At 43.4% G+C, this 20480-nt stretch overlaps 1 protein-coding gene across 5 annotated transcripts in view; it reads left to right on the top strand.

Moving 5' to 3' along the window:
* The window catches only part of LOC137522835 (galactoside alpha-(1,2)-fucosyltransferase 2-like), a 321802-nt gene that overhangs the window by 201782 nt on the left and 99540 nt on the right, over nucleotides 1–20480 (top strand). Inside the window, exons 1-3 of one of the 5 annotated variants that reach the window (XM_068242967.1) lie at nucleotides 60–115; nucleotides 217–343; nucleotides 1822–1995. The exons of the other annotated variants lie outside the window; for them this stretch is intronic. The gene's annotated coding sequence lies outside the window, so the exon portion shown is untranslated. Of the gene's footprint in view, nucleotides 1–59; nucleotides 116–216; nucleotides 344–1821; nucleotides 1996–20480 lie in introns of those variants that run through there. 5 annotated transcript variants of the gene reach the window in all.

Genomic DNA, 20480 nt, shown 5'->3' with positions numbered 1-20480 from the left:
AGAGCAACTGCCATTCACTAAGTGCCTTTGAAAATAAATATATCCCCGAGAATCCCCTATGAAGAGATGGATTTGTCCAAAACCTGTCACTTCTGTCAAATTTCTACTACCTACTGTAAGTGACAGCAACATAAGAGAAAAGTAATTTATGGCTTATTTTACTCTGGAAAAAATGTACTTATTTGTATATGTTTGCACATATTTAAAATTTTACAGTTTTTCGCTGTAGTGCCCCTTTAAAGAACACTTGATTAAGAGACGTATGGAGGCTGCCATATTTGTTTCCTTTTTAAAGTGGATCTGAACGCTTGCACAGGACAGAAGGAAAACACGTCTGCACCCTGTATGTATTTAGAGTTTAGCTTGTCTAATTCCCCGTCATCTGTGACTAATCTTAAGTCTGTGCAAAAATCATCCTCAGTTTTTGAAACTACCGACTGACTCCATGTACCCAAAATTGCTCCGACTCTCTGAATCCACTGCCTTGCTACCTCCAGCCCCCTTAAGACCTTTGGCTCCTTTGCCGTCCTACTGGGCAGCCTCAATGCCCTGCTAGGGGTTTCTCCAGTCTGGGCCAGTCGTCGCAAGCGCAGTTCTGCTGCATGTTTGCCATTATTGAGCTCCCATCGACAGGCGCATTCTGCACCTGGGCAGTAGTAATGCGCAGGCACAGTACGCTCCCGGCGACGGGTGCTCAATGGGGTCGCGAAGGTGCAGTTCACCATGACTGGAGAAATTTCAGAGAACCCTGGCAAAGGATCGAGGCAGTAATATTATAATTGGGGAAAAAAATCTTTTTTTTTTTGTGTATCTAGGAAAAAAGACTGGAAAAACCCTTAGGTCCTTTTTGATGTGATCCACTTCACTTCAAAACAACTCACTGCGTTTGTAGAAAGGACTATAATATGAACATGAAGCAAAAAGTCTTGAAGATCTTATGGTATAAAAATATCAAAAATCTTTATTGACACAAATATACATTTCTAAAAAAGGTTTCTGCAGGATGCTCCTTATTTGCATGAATAATCACAGGAATTTCAATAATTGATACAAAAAGGCTTTCAGCAAAAAATCAATTGGCAACGACACGCTCGTTTCGGGCATATAATGCCCTTCATCAGGCCACTGTGCAAGCACTTTCTACAAAAAGAAATCAAACAAAGAAATTCCAATTCAAAACATTAATATAGTATGATAAGAAGTAATAAGTGTCAACACCCTACAGAAAGGTTCCAAGAAAAAAGTGAAGGCGAAGTGTGTTCCACACAAGGCCTAAATCAAAGGCCTTCACACTACGTCTAAAGAAATATAGTGTCTAGTCCCAAGACTTTGTGCTTCATGTTCATATTATAGTCCTTTCTACAAACGCAGTGAAAGGATCGAGGCAGCCTGGGAAGCTGGTGAGGAAGCCAAAGGTCTGAAGGGGCTGGAAGAAGCCCCAGGTATATATTAAGGCCGTTGGCTAATTAAAGGCTCTACCAAAGGACTAGCAGAACATGTGAGTGTAGTTGAGTTACAAACGTTCACTGAATTCACAAAACGATAGTTTGACTCCTTCAACAATGTAACGGTAATCATTCATAATATTCATGCTCCAAATTGCTGGTGTAGTAATTTGATATCTGCTTTTTATGCCAGTGCAGTTACAGTTCAGTTGGTGAATCACTGCCCTGAAAAATACCAGTTGAAGTTTTGTGAAATTGAGCAGGCTGTCATGATGTCACCAGATCACTTGTACTTTGGCCTCGCTGGAGGATCATTTTCTTTTTAATATGAATCCTATGGTCATGTGACTAGCCTCTCCTCCTACTCACTGTTTAGATGAGAGGCAAAACCTTGTATGACAAGTAAAGAACCCAGCAGCTCATTGCCTCTTACAGTAGTATATGGGGAGGTGGAAACATGGCCTAACCTTCCAGGAGAAGATCCACCGTGCTAGGAGAGAGAAGAACCTTGCCACGGTCACATGGCCAAGGGCTTCACAATGAAAATAAGGTATTTTACTTTTTTTTAAATTCGAAAAGGATTGCTATTTTTGTGAGCTTTGGGGGTTGGAGGATCATAAACAAAAAAACAGTTCTTCTTTAAACTGGGATTGCCGGCCATAAAATCAAATTCAATTTACCCACTGCTCTTTGTTTATTAAGCAGACCTGAGCCATACATTGCAAGCATTCCAATATAATCATAAATGTTTCTGTTGCAATAAATCTTATCTCAGTCAGCCTGGCTCTATTTGGTACATTGCCGAGGAGAGGGAAGCTTGTTATCTCCCCTCCCACATTCCTGCTCCTCACTGAATGGCTAAGGACAGTTCAATGTGACAAGCTAAGGCTGAGAAGCCTATTTCTGTAGAGGCTGCTGAAATGCAATCTATGCTGTGCTCACATATGTTTACAAAGCAATCTAGATATGACCGTGCATTTCCTAGAAACAAAATAGTAAGGGAGGAAAGGACATCAGAATTGGCTTCAGTCAGGAAAAAAAAAGATAATGTAAAGATGGAAAATGCCTGAAACCGTTTTCTATTTATTTACTATTCAATGTTGATATGACAGCGCTCCTCTTCTCATCTAGAAGTCAAACAGAAATAAACAACCGCACATAGTGCATTACTGTAATCTCAAACTTTAAAAGTCCCCCAAACGTGCATGCGTGATATAAATGTGCTCCACTCGTGATCCATATAACCCCTCCACACCAGCAGCTCACCAGATGGACACCACCTCACATCCAGGTGGGTCTAGCGCTTAGCCTTAGAGCGGCCAACTCCAATCACAAGGTTCCACACTGCCTTTGTTCACAATCGGATAACTCCGCTTTTAATATATACAGTTCCACATGTAAAAAAAGGGTATAAAAACATACATAGCGTAATACAGTTTGGCTAGAAAAATATGGCCTGCGCAATCTCAGCGCACTCACGTAAGTTTGAGGGTATCAGGCATCTCGGGCATCACAGCCCAACAGTATGTCTCCTCTGCTAGCGGTACCGGCGTCCCGATAAACCTCTCCGCGTGGCAGCCTTATCCCTCACCGTGCGCGTCTCTCCTAATGCCCAGTGACCTCAGCGCTCCTGGTCACGCCCTACGCGTTTCGTCCAATGGACTCATCAGGGGCTCTGATAAGTCCATTGGACGAAACGCGTAGGGCGTGACCAGGAGCGCTGACGTCACTGGGCATTAGGAGAGACGCGCACGGTGAGGGATAAGGCTGCCACGCGGAGAGGTTTATCGGGACGCCGGTACCGCTAGCAGAGGAGACATACTGTTGGGCTGTGATGCCCGAGATGCCTGATACCCTCAAACTTACGTGAGTGCGCTGAGATTGCGCAGGCCATATTTTTCTAGCCAAACTGTATTACGCTATGTATGTTTTTATACCCTTTTTTTACATGTGGAACTGTATATATTAAAAGCGGAGTTATCCGATTGTGAACAAAGGCAGTGTGGAACCTTGTGATTGGAGTTGGCCGCTCTAAGGCTAAGCGCTAGACCCACCTGGATGTGAGGTGGTGTCCATCTGGTGAGCTGCTGGTGTGGAGGGGTTATATGGATCACGAGTGGAGCACATTTATATCACGCATGCACGTTTGGGGGACTTTTAAAGTTTGAGATTACAGTAATGCACTATGTGCGGTTGTTTATTTCTGTTTGACTTCTAGATGAGAAGAGGAGCGCTGTCATATCAACATTGAATGATATCTAAGGACCTGTGATAGCGAATACTCGTTAAAAGACTCTGTCACTAATCATAGAAAAAGTTCTTTGTATGTTTGAGATTATGTCTTTTCCAATTGGAGTTGATTCTGGCAGGCGCAGTTTGTGTTAATTAGAGGTATATTTATTTACTATGCAAAATTCACTTAAAGGGTACCTGACTTGAGTAAAATTATTTAAAATACACATGACTTAGCTGCAAATAAATATTACATACTAACCTCACCGTCAGTTCCTCTCAGAAGCTCAGCATTATCATCTTACAGTGATCCCTTTCAGTTCTGACAATATTTTGTCAGAATTTAAATATTCTAGTTGCTGTCAGTTATGTATCAGCAGCTGTCCGTTTCAACTGAAAGTGCAAAGTAATGTCCATGTTTCCCTATGGCTCAAGTTGGTGATATTGCAGTTTAACAGTGTGCTACCCAGGAAGCTGTTATGGGGTAATGGTCATTTTTAAAATGGAGGACAGAGAATTCCATTAATCACAGTGGACAAATGGGATGAAGGAAAGGCGAAAGAGATTGAGTAGATTACAGGGGAGGTAAATATGACTTGTGTATGGTTATTTTTACTTTTTATTTTCAGTTCAGGTTCTCTTTAAATCAAAATGTGGACAACAAGTATTTAGCTACTTATATATGTGTTGTTTTTTCTGGTATAGTATGGCTGTCCCTGCTGCTTTAAAGTGGTGTATAACCTACTTTGTAAAATATTTTGGAAACTAAGGGCCCTTTCCCACTTGCTGCATTTTGATCACATTTTTGGATCAGACACGATTTACCCATCATAAGGGCATCATCATTGACATAGTAAACACAGTCCCCTTTTCCCACTTGTGTAATAATATTTTTACCTAAACACAAACGCAGTGTGTGCTGCATTATTGCAACATTGTCTTTTGGGTTGAGACAATGGGAGCTCAAGAAAATGGCATAGCAAATGTAGTACTATGTGATTTTCTTGTTGTTCAGCAATTTAAAAATTTGTCCTGCTGTATTTTTTGTTCAATGTTGGAAACCGTGACACAATCATGCTATAAAATCTGCTTGAATGCGCAATAATTGCAACCCTATGCACACAGTCATTTATGTGTCCCTTTCAGCTACCAATGGAGCACAGGGCATCAGTGAAGACTTTTCATTCAGATCTGTTTGTTGCTATTCTATTGATCTCTTTCCATGTTTTCCCACCTTTTTAATTTCTTCTTCCACTGCTCTTCATGTTTTTCGAGGTTGTCCCCTTCTCCTTGATCCCTGTGGCCTTGGCTGTTCTTTTTATAGATTAATTTTCCGAGGCCGTGGTCTATCCACCCCCCACTTCCTTTTCCCTTAACGGACTGTTTCTCTGGCTATTTTATGAGTCTCCAGCGGCACCTGTTTACAAAGATCTGGATTTTTTTTTTAGTTATGGGTCGTGTAACTTCTCAAGTTTCACTGGCATATAAAAGGACTACTTCACCTTGGTATTAAAAATGTACTTTTAGTCAGCTGAAGAGGTCCAGAGGTATTGCCTCTGCCTGTGAAGCATGAGATCATGAGTTTGACTCATGGGTCAGGGGGAGGGGGGGGGGGGGGAAGTACTTTTTTTTTTTTTAGATGTTTTTATTTCCCTGGATAGGGTACCATTGTGTGATTGCTGCATTTGCTTTTCTTGCTTGATTCTTCACATCTTCTACAAGCATAAAATATACATTTACAATCGCAATCCCAATCCTATATAAACATAATTACACCATTACTGCAGTGTATGCGTCAAGGGGTTTGACCCACAATAGGCAAACATGATCTTTATACAGTTGTACCTGCAATACCAATGTGGTGAACCAATGCCCTAGCCACTAACTGGATGTGCATTGTAAACAACACATGCTCAAAGGTTGCTCTGTTGTATCTATGAGAAACCTGTATGATGTATTTTACAGCATGGCTCATAGCAAGTTGTGTACTCAGCTGCATATGTGCTCTTTAGTAATGGTAATGTAATCCCTTTACTTTTGTAAGTAAACGTACAAATGTGATTTAGTGTCTGTTTACCTTTATGTGATTAGGCTAATGCATAGCAGGCTGTCGTCATGGCACATGCTAATTGTTTTCACGTTAGTACGTGTTATTTGGTTCAGAGACACTTGTGGTTGATAAATCGATAAAAAGTGATCTATACCGCTCTGAGTTCTGTCAAACAAGCAGGATGGAAAATTTGAGTCGTTTGCATTGGAATTGGCTGTCATTTTGACTGCTTTCAATCATCTGTAGATTGACTTGCTGTTCCTGATCATGCATTTCGACTCTGATCTCATTGCAACTTTGTGTGAGTGTAACACATAAACACATATTCGATCGATGATTTGGATAATTTGGATAAACTCCCCTGATATCTGAAATAGTGTCTGGAGCTTTTGATCGACTTCTTCCTGACATAACTTTTTTTTTTTTTTTTTTTTTTAATGGTAAAAAAATGTAATCATTCTATCAATTGATCTGATTATATGGTTACCCTAAAGTAAAGGTGGCTACTAATTGATACAATTTGCCGAATTATCATTTATGAACGCTTCTTTGTAACCAATCTCCAAACCAGTTACGAACGGGCGGCGGGATGATGTCCCGGGTGGGCGGAGCCTGTTGCCATGGGCAGCGCACGTCACCAGTGATGCGATCGCTACCCCGACACGCCCAAAGGAGCCGCCACCGAATGGCGTATTGCGGTCCTTTCGGCGTCCACTTTGCCGCCGCCCATCGGCTGTGAGTGGTCAGCAAGTGGTTAAAGGGGATCACTGGATAAGGGAAAGAGAAGTGGGCTCCCCTGGCCCCAGGCTCCATTCCAGTCACAGGGGACTCGGAAGGCCATTGCTGTAATTAGTGATATAATTTCCTGCATGGGAAGTATGACAACCCTGTCCTACTCATTCACTGTACCCCACCCAGCACAGCTTCATTGCTGGTGGTACATCTGTCTCTACCTACTGATTTCCCCATTGCCCTCATTGTACTTGCCCTGTACCGCCCTACCTGATTTCCTTGGCAGATATAAGGACAGGTGTCAGGTTGACTAGAGAGTCTGAAATAGCCTGAAATAATATTTGTTCATTATTCTTAACCAGATCATATAACTTGTCAGTCTCATGGAAGTCTTTTTGTTGACATGCTATACTGCTATTCATGAAGATTGACCTCATGGTCAAGGATATAACGTTTTATGGAAACCGTTGATTTTTGTAATTGTGTCAATAGAGTTGTATCAAGTTTTGTACTGCAAGACTGTGTTACGATACTTCAATTACGGTCTTAAAGAAACCAGCATGACTGTGGGGGACAGACTGACAACATCATGTGTTTCCTTGCCTCATAGCAGCTGATGAAACTTAGCTGAAACTCAGCTGAAACTCTAACTGATCTCCTTTGTGTCCAAAACTAAATCCAGGAATTGGTCTTCCATCCGTACAATTGCCCAACAGAAGTCATGAAAAATAGGCTACCAAGGCTGCAGAAACAACTTTACCGGCAACATTGTTGAAAAGACTTGCCGTTACACGAATATTGCAAATGACCAACTCATTTAAATACTGTGCGTGCAAGCGGAAATGACAGTATGCATGACACGTAGAACAATGTCATTCAAATGACATTGGCCAACTGAACAATATCTGCTTAACAATGATGTGAGTTAATTCGCCGGACGGACTGGTCAAGAAGCCGGATTTCAGTCGCATGTCATGTCATTTGGCTTTCAAGATGAAATCTGTCATTTGCCTAAGACTTTAGTTGAGCGTGTGTATGAGGCTTTAATGTGCCACAATCTACCACACTTGGCAGCAATTTTGGAATTTCAGACCAACAAGCGTTGATTCCAGTTATACCTTTAACCTCCCTGGCGGTGTGATTATTTCCAGATTTTAGGGTCTAGATGTGGTGCCAATTTTTCACATGCCAGGAAAAAAATTATTTACAAAGTGTTAGACCAAGCACTCCAATGGAGATAGGAGTGTGCTAAAGGTGATATGACCCTGATGCCCAAGGGTCGCCAATTCAAGAAACCAAGATCAGCAGCACCACTCTTGAAGAACTAGCTCTTTATTCAAACACGTAATTAAAATCACATGCCAAAAAAACTGGGCTTAGATGCCGCTACAGCCCGCTGTTTCGAATGCTTCTTTGTCAAGCTGCAAGCTCATAATATAATAAATAATTATTTCTTCAAGAGTGGTGCTGCTGTTTCAGGAAAAAAAATTATAACGCAGACAGATTTGCAACAGCTCTTGCACCTACTCTCCTCCCTGGAATCCAGCGCTGCAATTCTCCCATCCATCCTCCGAGTGGCGCTGCACTCCTATAGTGAGATCGCCGTCTGTCATCATGATGACAAATGGTGATCTCATCTTCGGGATCCAGAGCCTCCGAGGACTGGAAGAAGAATGGCTGCCAGCGTCTGGATCCCCGGGGAGGTGAGTTGAAATGCTTGCTGTGCTGCACTTTCTCCCTATACCTCCTGTCAGCTACCCCACATCAAGCTTGGGAGTACTGCTCCTGGATTCTTTTTTTCCACCCAGAGTCTGAGTTGGGGTTACCGCCAAGAAGGTTAATGACTTAGGCCCAGTGCACACCGAGCGGTTTTTGGAGCGATCCGCCGGCCGCATCCGCCTATAAAAACGCTTGGCTAATGTATTGCAATGGGATGGTGCACACCGGCGGTTTGAGGTTTTTGCCCAGCCGCAAACGTGCCTCCTGCTGCACGTTTGCGGTTTGCAGAAGCGTTTCGTCCTCAATGTAAAGTATAGGAAAAACGCAAACCGCTCTGAAAAACGCTACTTCAGAGCGGTTTGACAGGCGTTTTTCTTACAGAAGCTGTTCAGTAACAGCTTTTACTGTAACAATATGTGTAATCTGTGTACATAAGCATACCTAGAATCACTCTGAAATCAGCTCCCAAAACCGCTAGCGTATTGCGGATCTGCTAGCGGTTTTGGTGTGCACTGGGCCTAACTGTACGTGGTTTATTGCAAGCTTTTGAAACTTTGTCTTCTTCATGCATTATACAGTTAGTACAGTTAGTCATTAAAGATATTACCGGAATCATCACTTGTTGGTTTGATGCCTGCAATTCTGTTCCTCACTAACACCGGACCATACTTCACTTATTAGAGTTTTACAATTCAAGAAAGAATTCTAATCTGTTACTTGTGCTTTTTTTGAAGAGGTAACTATTAAAAGAAAGGCTTTGGTTTGGAAAGTCTGGTGATTGTGCATCCAGTCCTCTGGGGAAAAGTTATTAATGATGTCAGTGGACAGGCGTGGGAAATGACCGGTGCCAGAAGTTTATAAATAGTATAAACTCAGTCAAGGCATGAAAAGGCTGAATGGTAATAGTGTGACCATGAAACCCTTTATGTACGGCCACAGTGATCACTGTACCATGCAAGGCTGTGTGTTCTGAAGCTGTTAACCTTCTCTTGTCTTGATATATGATGTACAGTATGTCCCCCACATATGTATGGTGTATTCTTTCTACTGAACAGATATGTTGATAAACTTGGATGATAGATTGGAAGTGCTTGTTCACACGGATGGTTTTGAGGGTGGTTAACTGGCCTCAAAATCTGGTATATTCCATACACACGTGCAGTACCTCTGGGCTGGCTACCACCATAATTCATAAAGGTGTGTACATGTGGTTGCAGTGATTTTATTTTTGCGGCGCATAAGTGGTTTAAAGAGACTCTGTAACAAAATTTTCAGCCTTATAGCTTCTATCCTACAAGTTTCTATACCTGTTCTAATGAAGTCTGGATTACTGTAGCCTTTTCTAGTTGCACTGTCTCTGTAATATATCTAATCTTCTTTTCTTTGTCAATCTTTCGACCCAGAAAGGAAGGAGCTGCCTCTGCTGTGACAGGGACAAGTTATGCACACCCCCTCCATGCTCTGTGTATTCCTCACAGACAGTTTGAGGCTGAGGGGGGAGGGAGCTGTGGCCTGTCACATGCAGAACTGTGACTAATCCCAGACTGGAGTGCAGATAATCCACTATGTAATATAAACTAATAGTATACTGTAACATGAGAGATACACACACACACACACACACACACACACACACACACACACACACACACACACACACACACACACACATTAGTACATTAGTATGTGTGGGCATATATGAGATATATATACAGATTCTCTTTTTAAAGTGAGATTATACTCCCAATAGTAACATTTTAGTAACTACTCTAATACCTGGTACACACCTAGGCAATATCCTTACAGATCGTCGGGTCGTATCACTAATTTACAACAGGTCCAGTCTGCTTTTTGATCTTTTTTCTGATCGATTTTGTACAGAAATGATTGGAAAATCGATCAGAAAAATGGTCAGGAATCAAAATCTGTCGGAAATTATGTATTCCAGCCATTGATCTGACAGGAAATTGCATTGTGTGTACCAGGCATTAGGTACATAAAAGAACATTTGAAAACATTACCAAGCATTCCCTGTGTGTAAAAAACCTTTACTTTCACTACAAAGAGCAGTACAGGCTTGTTTATCTCTGGTTACTCTCTGCCCGTGTCTTCACTTTGCCCCTCATCCCTCCTTCTGCTGAACAGACACCTCGCCTTGGCAACAGCTGAGTCACTTCAGCAGAACAGGAGGGGGGAGTAGTGAAGACACAGACAGAGAGAGACTCTTGCCGGCAATGATTATTCTGAATTTTTTCGGAAAATAATCCCTCTTTAAGGTGACTACAGCTGCCTCCTAACCAATGACGGCTATAGAGACAGACCATGGTGTGCTGTTATGAGAGTATTTGTACTCACTGTCTCATCACATGTGTGAACTAAGCAACAAATGGCAGCAAGAAAATATCCCTGCAGGGCTGGCACTACAATTAAGGCAAGGGGGGCAATTGCCCCCAGGCCCCAGAGTCCTTAGGGGCCACCAGCATCTATTACAAATTTGATTTGGCCGGCAGCTGGGTCCCACGTTGTGTGTGGTGTGGGTGGTGGAGGTGAGGAAGCAGGCAGAGGAAGATTTCAGGGCCCCTCCAAGTCCCCTCGCCCCCATTTGCATAGCGACGTGCAGTGCAACTCACCAGTCAACGTAGGAAGTTCATAAAGTTTTTTCCAATTTACAGAGAACAGCATCTTCTCTCTGCTGCCCTTTTGTGGCGCCACTCCGTACTGCACCGCTGGAGGAGTCCGAGCGGAGATGCTGTGACTGTGTGAAGTTAACAAGACTTTCTGAACTTCTCAGCAACATTAACAGGTGAGTTGTGCCTCTCAGCCCTTGATCCTGGGGGCACATCCAGCTGTCTATACTGGGAGGGGGGATACCTACTCCTGGGGGGCTCATCTAGCTAGCTATTATGTTATAAGGATACCTAATCCTGGGGTGCACAACTATCTACCTATACTGGAGGGGAAGAGTACCTAATCTTGGGGACACACTAGCTATACTGTGGGAGGCTGCCTAATCCAGGAAGGGGGGCACATCTAGCTATCTACACTATTATTATTCCGCTGTGCGGTCTTGTCTCTTAACTGTTCCTCAGAGGGGCTCACAATCTAATCTCAACCATAGTCCTATTTCTATGTACGTAGGGTGTAGTGTATGTATCGTAGTCTAGGGTCAATTTAGAGGGAAGCAAATTAACGTATCTGTATATTTTTGGGGTATGGGAGGAAACTGGAGTGCCTGGAGGAAACCCACGCATACACGGGGAGAACATACAAACTCTGTGAATATGCACTGGCAGGGAACCAGTGCTGCAAGGCGAGCATGCTAACCACTATGCCACTGTGCTGCCCTATAGATGGGGGAGGGGGGGGGAGGGAGCATCAGGGGGCCCACAAGTTATTTTTGTTCTAGGGCCCCATTGGAGCTAGAACCAGCCCCGAATCCCTGCCACACAACAAGGATATGAAAATGATAACGATAATGTTTAGGGCAGTAAAACAATTGAACAATTCAGTATGATGATTATGTGTTACATAACACTATCTTAACTTTGCAGTATTACATTTCTGTTGGGACACACCTCTATTATACACTACTAAATAATGACAACCCCTTTGCTTCTAGATAGGTTAGCCAAGAGCTACATAAAAGAGACTGCTTTATTACTCACACATAAAGTCAGCTATCAGTTTACCTGTTGCTATATATATGTGCTTGGCTGTGGAATTCTCATTGTTTTCTGCTTGTACTGCAAGTTACAAAACAGCCTCAGTGTAGCCCTGTGGCCCATATACTTGGCCAAGTGTGTGCAAGTGATATGTTGTTTCTAATTACTGGAGCCAGATACAATTGCTGGTAGTGAAATGGGAGTCACCTTCTATTGTCCAATGGCTCACTCCGTGTGCAACTCCGATACAACCTCTTTCTGTATTTTTGTTTTTCTGGCTCTTCAGTAGCAATAGACTCCTAACCTCAAATCCCTTAGTCCTGGGAAAGTCGTGATAGAGTACAAGCAATGATCAAGTACTGAGTTCAGGCCTGGGGCCCCTATGTTTACATTGTATGGGAAACTGAAGGAGTCTCTAAGGGCCCATTCACACTGGGGAGATTAGCGGGCGTTTACCGCTAATCGCTGGCGATCGCAAAAGCGCTAGTGTTATGTGTATATAGCAGTGATTTCACTGATGCAATCGCCGGTGATTCACGGTAAAAGCAAATGCGATACATGCAAAATTTTTTCATGATTTTTGAACGATTGCAATGTAAATAAAATGCTAAAAATCGCAAAAATGTACATGCAAAACGTGAAAAATCGCTGCCACAAAATGCTAGCGTTTTGCGATCCCCAGTGTGAATGGGCCCTAAAGTTTACCTTTAACAGCACTAATTTAACCTAACAAATATGTTCAACACAAATGAAAGCTTTAGCTTAGCTGAGATTATCATTGTTTTTGATGACAACTAGAGACCGGTGTTATTGCAACTAGCTTACAATATACAAAACCATAACATTTGTAAAGCGCTTTTCTCCCATAGGACTCAAAGGGCATAGATATGTCTCAGATAAATACAAGGTTGCAGGCTGGACTGTGTTACAGAGGAAATAGTCAGGTGTTCATTAATGCCAGAGGAAACAGGTGGATATTCAGTTTGGACTTAAAGTGAACCCGAGGTCAACGTGATGTAGAGGCTGCCATATTTATTTCCCTTTAAGCAATGCCAGTTGCCTGGCTGTGCTGCTGATCCTCTGCATCTGATACTTTTAGCCATAGACCCTGAACAAGCATGCAGCAGATCAGGGGCTTGATTCACAAAAGGGTGCTAAGTGTTAGCACGCCTGGGAAAAGCCCCTTAGCATGCCTAAAGAAAAAGTTTGCATGCGCAAAGTTTAGCACCCTTTTGTGAAGCGAGCCCCAGGTGTTTCTGACAATATTGTCAGAACTGGCAAGATTAGCTGCATGCTTGTTTCTGCTATAATGCAGACAGCCAGACATTACTACAGTCGAATAAAACAGCAGGGCTGCCAGGCAACTAGTATTGTTTAAAAGGAAATAAATATGGAAGCCTCCATATCACTCTTACTTTGGGTTCCCTTTAAATGCTTCCAGGGATGGAGATGTTCTGATTGGGTGTGACAGGGAGTTCCAAAGTGTCAGCGCTGTGTAATATGTTGGCGCTTTATAAATACAATAAATAAAATAAATAAGTGTTGGGGCTGCATGGCAGAAGGCTCTGGTTTCAAAGGTTTTGAGGTGAACTCTAGGGTTGACAGGGAAGGACTGGAAAGGGGGAAGATTTACCCCCCAGGCTGCCTCTCATTGAGGACCCATTTCTACTATCGCGAATTCGCATGCAAATTCGCATAGCAATACAAGTGAATGGGACTGTTTCCACTTGTCAGGATTCCTTTGCGTTTTTCTGTGCAGAAAAAATTCTCATGGCAGAGCCATCAGAATTTGCATACCGCATACCGCTATGCGAATCGCACACAATGTATTTAATAGGAAATTCGCATGAGGTTTGGGTATGCGAATTTTCATGCGAATTAGCATAGAAACAATGGAAAAGCACACCAGCCCTGCCGTGGTTAAATTCGCACACATCATCATCCATGCGAATTCGCATGAAAATTCGCATGGAAATTTGCATAGACCCGCATGCGAATTTTTTACCGTGGCGATTCGCACCGCACAAGTAGAAATGCAGCCTCAATGATTTAGAGCTGGTACAGTACCTGGTGCATTCATGTTTTTGTATAAGGCAATGTGAACCACTAGGCTGTCTGAGGGAAATGCCCAATTACAGAGCAATTAGAGGGCGAGCAAGCTGGTAAATATACACAGCATGATGCAGATCAGAGGCTTGCCTGCAGGGTCCATTGGGAAAAAATCTGTCTGGTCTCTCACCACTGTTAAAATGAGTGCATGCGCACAGCTAGGTAAGGTATTGTCTAGGTTGAAAAGTTTTAGGAAGTCCCTAGACTACAGGAGGGCTGCTTGCAGAATTGTGTGAGAGATTGGCAGGAACAGGCATTATATTACAGGCAAGTAGCCTCTGTGTGATATGGGACTGCAATACAAATAAGCTCTCTGCTCCATCCCAGGCTATTCTGTGTGTCTCTCTCTCTCTCTCTCTCTCTCTCATTCAACTTTGTTTCCCCCCTTCCCCTAGTGTTGGCTGGCTGCGTCTTCTTGTCATACAGGAAAGCTAAATAAGTGCAACCCAGGCAAATATCTTTTTCCCTCTTTCAGCTTTTCTCCCCTCTCTGCCTCTGCCCTTTTCTCTCCTCTTTCATTCTCTACTTTGTCCCTCCATCTTACCCCCCATATTAATTCACACCAATCTTGTTATTAGTAACCCTAATCTTAAGCTGGCCATACATGCATCAATTTTTACTGAAAGATTCTTTCACTATGATTGAATCATACTGGCTTTTCCACCTCTCATTACTGAGAATGTATGTGGCCTATAGTGTGTCTGAGGGAGATGGTGGTCTGGTAAAGGGGGAGGGGGTATCAGAGATGGAAGAGGGCATACTTGAGGGATTAGTAGAGATGGTGGTGAAGGGGAGGACATCAGTGTGTGGGGGGGGATGAGCCTTGGGGTATTAAAATGGCCATACATCTCTCAACCAGATGGCCGATCCACCAACCGTTTTGATAATTATCGAACTGGTGGAAAATCTGTGCCGCCACAAGCATGCCCAATTGAAGATTTGACTGATTTCAATTGGTTGAATGCATCTGAGATGCTGGGAAATCTCGGGCCAATGTGGTCGATCACATGTGATAATCACGAATGATGAACGTGACGGAAACCCTGGCTGTTGTAACTCAAAATGTATTGTGTGCCCCCCCCCCCCCCCCAGTACCAGTGCATATAGCAAGTGAGGCACGTGTGTGATGTCATTTGGGCTGGGGCTGCTGTGAAAACAGGCCTCTAGTTTGTGTTTTCCCTCCAGGCCAAAAGGTCCCAGTCCTCCCATGGGGGGTGACCAAGTTATTAGATCCTTTTGATCTAAGATTGTGGGTGGTGTGACGCAGTTGCAACAAGTCTTTCAGGTAGCCAGGGCCCAGATTTAAATTATTGCACAATGTCGATAAGACAATCCTAAACAGAATTCTCTATTTTATCGGTAGCCAGTGGAGTGAGCAAAGGTTGGTGTTATGTGGCAATGGCGGGATTGGCTTGTTCACACCCTTGCAGCGGCATTCTGTACTAGCTGCAGGTGGTGCAGGTCTTTGGAGGTCCTGTATAGAGAACATTGCAATAGTCCAGCCGTAATGTAATGAAGACATGAACTAGGGTCGAAAGATCTGCTGAATTTAAGAGGTGTTTAATCCTTGCAATATTCCTTAGGTCAAAGAAGGAATTTTTTCCCCACAATCCTTCAGGGCAAAGGTGAGACATAGCTCCTCCCAGGAACAGGAACAGACAGCACTTCCCCTATAAAAAAGTCACATGGTTAGTCCACCCTCAGTGCTGTTTGTTCCTGCGTCCAGGCAGGTTGGCATCTCCACTTTGGGTGAAGCCTGTGTGCTGGGCTGCAGGTGGATCTCTCTGGGTGGCTGAGACTGTGGTACTGAGGCAGTCTGGCCATGCGCCCCAGGCTGGAGCTTTCCTGGGGTTTGCCTACCTTTCTCTCCCGCTTCCAGGGAGAGCAAGAGTGGAAGGCGTGGGTTCCCCTTGGCGGCCTTGCGGCGGAGTGAGCAGGACGGAGGTAAGCCGGCGGCCATGTGCAGCGTGGAGCGCATTGCGGCCATTAGGACGCTTGGCCGCGTCCGGATGCGTACTTTCCGGCGGGTATGCCGAAAGTAACAATTTGTAGTGCCGGCTCATTACTCTCTCTGCAGCTTCCGGGCCGCCACTCATCCATTCGCGGCAGGCCAGGTATGTTTCAAGGGGAAGCTGCGCGGGCCTGTAGCACTGTTGCTCAGAGAGAGTTTGTCCTGCGCTGGATGTGTCAGCTGGAAGCATGTCAGACGCTGAGAGGATTGAGAGCAACCAGGCCGCCCAAAAGGTGAGATAATGGTTTCTCTTTCTGGGCTGATTGTGCTATATGTGTGAGCAGAGTTACATGCCTTGTTGTGTTGTTGTTTATGCCAATACTAAGGCTTCTGCTAAATCTGCTGCTGCTGCTGCAGATAAGCACAGGCATCCTCCTAATGATAAAACATGGCCTTTGTGCAATTTTATGTTGCCCTATGCAAAGACTGTCAGTTGTGCATACAGAGGGTTGTAGGGGAGGAGCCGGGTCACTCTGTTCAGGATACATTGAATCCTTTAGAGAGGTGATTAATGCTTCATTGGAATCAATTAAGTCCTCATTATTGAATGCTAATCCATCCACTTCTCAGGTTGCTGTATCTGGAGTATCTGTGACTGAAGTTGATAGTTTCAGACACTAGAGAAATAGAATCTGAATCTGTTTCAAAGTTTAAATTCTGTATTGAGGATGTGGTAGCTGTTTTGTTTATTCATAATCAATTATACAAAGCTGAAGGATCCACTTAATTAAAAGGTGGATGTTTATTTGAAAAGGTCTTGGGAGGCTAGTGCGGCTATGTTTAGGCCGGCTTTTACCTCTACATGTGTGGCCACAACTTTGGAGCTGTGGATTAATCAGCTCAAAGCTAACATACTGGCTGGTGCACCTGTTTTGCAATTGTTTAATTCTATTGCTATTTTCATTTAAACTGCTGCATATTTATCAAATGCTTCTGCTGAAGCAATTAGGTTTACTGCCAGGTCCATTGCTCTGTTTCTATTAGAGCCTTGTGGCTTAAAATATGGGATGGTAATATCTCATCCAAAAACAGGCTGTGTGGTGTCCCTTTTTTCAGGTGAATTGTTGTTTGGTCCAGAACTGGATTCAGCTTTGGAAAAAACATTGAATAAAAATAAAGTTTTGCTTAAGAAACAGAAGACTGTGGTAGCAATATTTTTCGTAAGCCAAGGAGTGATCAAAAGGATGCCTCTAAGGATCAAAGTAAAGGCAGGAGGTGGACTTTTGACAAGTCCAGGAAAGGGGGCTTTAAGTCTAAAGCTCGAGTCCCAGTCAGAATCCCAATGACTCGTGTCAGGCGGTGGGGGGAAGGCTAAGATACTTTCTCTTAGGTGGGCAAAAGTGTCAAAAAATCCATTTATTCGCCAGACAATAATGTTTGGTTTCCAAATAGTTTGCCCTTCCTCCACCATCAAGATTTGTGATCTCAAAGGCCCTAAGAGATCCCACTCTGGTTCCAGAGATTTTGAGCATATTGCAGAACATGCTAAGACAGAAGAATTATTATTATTATTATTATTATTATTGATTTTTAAAGCGCCAACATATTCCGTGGAGCTGTACAAGGTAATGGAATTCATCCTGTGCCTGATTCTGCACCTAACAAACCTGAGTCGGTTTATGAAAAATTTTCGGATGGAATCAGTAAGGGAGTTATTGTTTCCAGAGGCCTTTATGGCATCTCTGGATCTAAGAGATGCATATTGGCATATGCCGATTCACCAAAAATCACAAAAATTCTTAAGTTTTGCAGTGAGAATAAATGGGATGGTAGAACACTACCAGTTTGTTTGCCTCCTGTTTGGGATCACTTCTGCCCCAAGAATGTTCACAAAAATTCTGGGAGAAGCATTAATTCCGTTAAGGGAACAATCGATTTTAATCATTCCGTATTTAGACGACTTGCTTATTCTAGGAAGTTCAGCAAAACAGCTGAAAATCCATTTGAATCTGGTATCGGAACATCTCCGATCCCTAGGTTGGATCATCAACCTGGAGAAGTCCTCTCTAATTCCAAGTCAGAGAACTCAGTTTCTTGGCATGCTAGTGGATTCAGTAAAACAGATGATTTTCCTTCCTCCCAAGAAGATTCTGAAGATAAGTTTGGCAGTGAAATCATTACAAGGGGAAGACAAAGTTTCCCTAAGAACGATTTTGTCGGTGTTTGGGTTAATGTCATCCACGATGGTGGCAGTTCCCTGGGCATTAGCGCATATCAGGAAGATACAGAGGTTCCTCCTAGAAAATTGGGACGGTCATCCACAAACATTAGATTTCAAAGTCAAAATCCCTCAAACTGTGTGTCTCTGCAACGGTGGTTGGAGGAATCCTACCTTATGAAGGGCAGGCCTTGGAAGGGGCCTGTAGACAACGTAATAACTACGGATGCAAGCGCCTGGGGCTGAGGAGCTCATATAGCTCACAGAGCCTTTCAGGGGAAATGGACAAAATCAGTCTCAAAGGTTATCCAATTGAAAGGAATTAACAGTAGTAAGGCTGGCTTTATTTCAGGTGCAATCGATACTGTTGCAGTCCAATGTTCTGATCCAGTCGAACAACGTTACGGCAGTAGCGTTTATCAACAAACAGAGGCACGCGATTCCTGTTGTTGCAGGAGGAAGCGGAGGACATCTTGTCTTGGGCAGAAAAGAATGTGTCATCCTTGAGAGCTGTTCATCTCAAGGGAACACTCAATATACATGCAGACAAACTGAACAGAAGCAGGATTCTGTCATCAGAATGGTCTCTAAACAAGGAGGTGTTTTTTCGCAGACATCATAAAACGATGGGGAACACCGTCAATCGATCTGTTTGCAACAGAAGACAATACCCAGATTCAGACTTGTTTCTCTCTCAATCCAAGAGATCAAAGCAGGGGGGTGAATGCATTCATTCAAGAGTAGAACTTTCCACTTCTGTATGCATTTCCTCCTCTCAATTTGATTCCCGCGGTCATCAGCAAATGGAGAGGTTGTCAAAATTGGATGATTTTGATAGCACCTTGGTGACCCGAGAAGGAGCTGGTTTTCAGCTCTCAGGTTAGCATCAGAAGACCCTTGGAGACTTCCTTGCAGGCCGGATCTACTGCTACAAGGGAACCTGTGGCATCCGCATCCAGGAAAATTTAATCTGTTAGTCTGGATCTTAAATTAGCCTTACTCAAAAAGTTGGGAGTATCTGAGAAGGCAGCCTCTACATTTGTTACTAGCTGTAAGGAAGTTACTAGGAGGATCTATCTGAAATACTGGAAGACTTTCCATCTTTGGTTATCTGGCTCTAAGTTTGATAGCTTGTCAGTCCCAGCAGTCCTGGTTTCTCCAGGACGGTTGGGATAAAAATATTTGTGAGTACGCTTAAGGTGCAGATTGCTACCTTATCTGCTTTTTCAGGTATCCCCTTGTCTTCCTCTCCAATACTGAGATTTCGGAAGGCTCTATCTAGGAAACTGCCAGTTTACAAGCCATACGTTTCTCCTTGGGATTTATCGTTAGTATTAGAGGGGCTGTCCAAAGGTCCTTTTGAGCCGCTAGGGGACAGTTCTTTTAAATTTCTTACATTAAAGACGGTATTTTTAGTAGCCATCACTACAGCCAGAAGGGTTAGTGAGCTACAGGCCTTGTCTATGAAAAGTCCTTATTTTCAGGATAGGTTAGTATTACAGACGGATCCAAACTTTTGTCCAAAAGTTAGGTCTAGGTTTCACAGGTCGCAGGATATTATTTTGCCTACCCTCTGTGAATCCAAGTTGTGGAAAAGAGAGGATTTTTCACTCATTAGATGTTAGAAGATGTGTTCTGGAATACTTAAACAGAGCTGCAGATGTCTGGAAGACCGATTCCTTATCTGTTTTATTTCAGGGAAAACTGTAGGTCAGAGAGCTTCTAAATCTACTATAGCTAATTGGATTAGGTTAGCTATTATAGAAGCTTTCAGAGTTATGGGAAGTGAGGCTCCTGCTTCATTTAAAGCGCATTCTACTAGAGCTAGGGCAGCTTCTTGGGCTAATAATGCAGGGGCTTCGCCTGAGCAAATATGTAAGGCAGCAACGTGGTCAAGCTTTTCTACGTTCATCTGTCCTTACCGAATTGATGCATTGTCTGCACACGACCAGGCGGTTGGTAGAAAGGTTCTCCAAGCATTGGTCCCACCCTGAGGTTGTATTACTTGTTAATCGTCTCACCTTTGCCCTGAAGGATTGTGGGGAAAAAGCAGAGTTAGTACCTGCTAACGATGTTTTCAACAATCCTTCAGGGCAACGATCCCACCCGGGTGTTAATTGTCTGTGTCTGATAGTTGCACGGTTATGGGTTAGTGGAATGTTCACCTGTCGGGTACTTGGCTAAACGCACTGAGGGTGGACTAACCATGTGACTTTTTTATAGGGGAAGTGCTGTCTGTTCCTGTTCCTGGGAGGAGCTACGTCTCACCTTTGCCCTGAAGGATTGTTGAAAACATCGTTAGCAGGTACTAACTCTGCTTTTCACAACAGCTGAGATTTGATTGCTGAAGTTTAATTCCCCA

This window comes from Hyperolius riggenbachi, chromosome 6 (genome assembly GCF_040937935.1).
Source record: "Hyperolius riggenbachi isolate aHypRig1 chromosome 6, aHypRig1.pri, whole genome shotgun sequence".
NCBI lineage: Eukaryota > Metazoa > Chordata > Amphibia > Anura > Hyperoliidae > Hyperolius > Hyperolius riggenbachi.
This window is presented reverse-complemented; position numbering and strand designations above follow the sequence as displayed.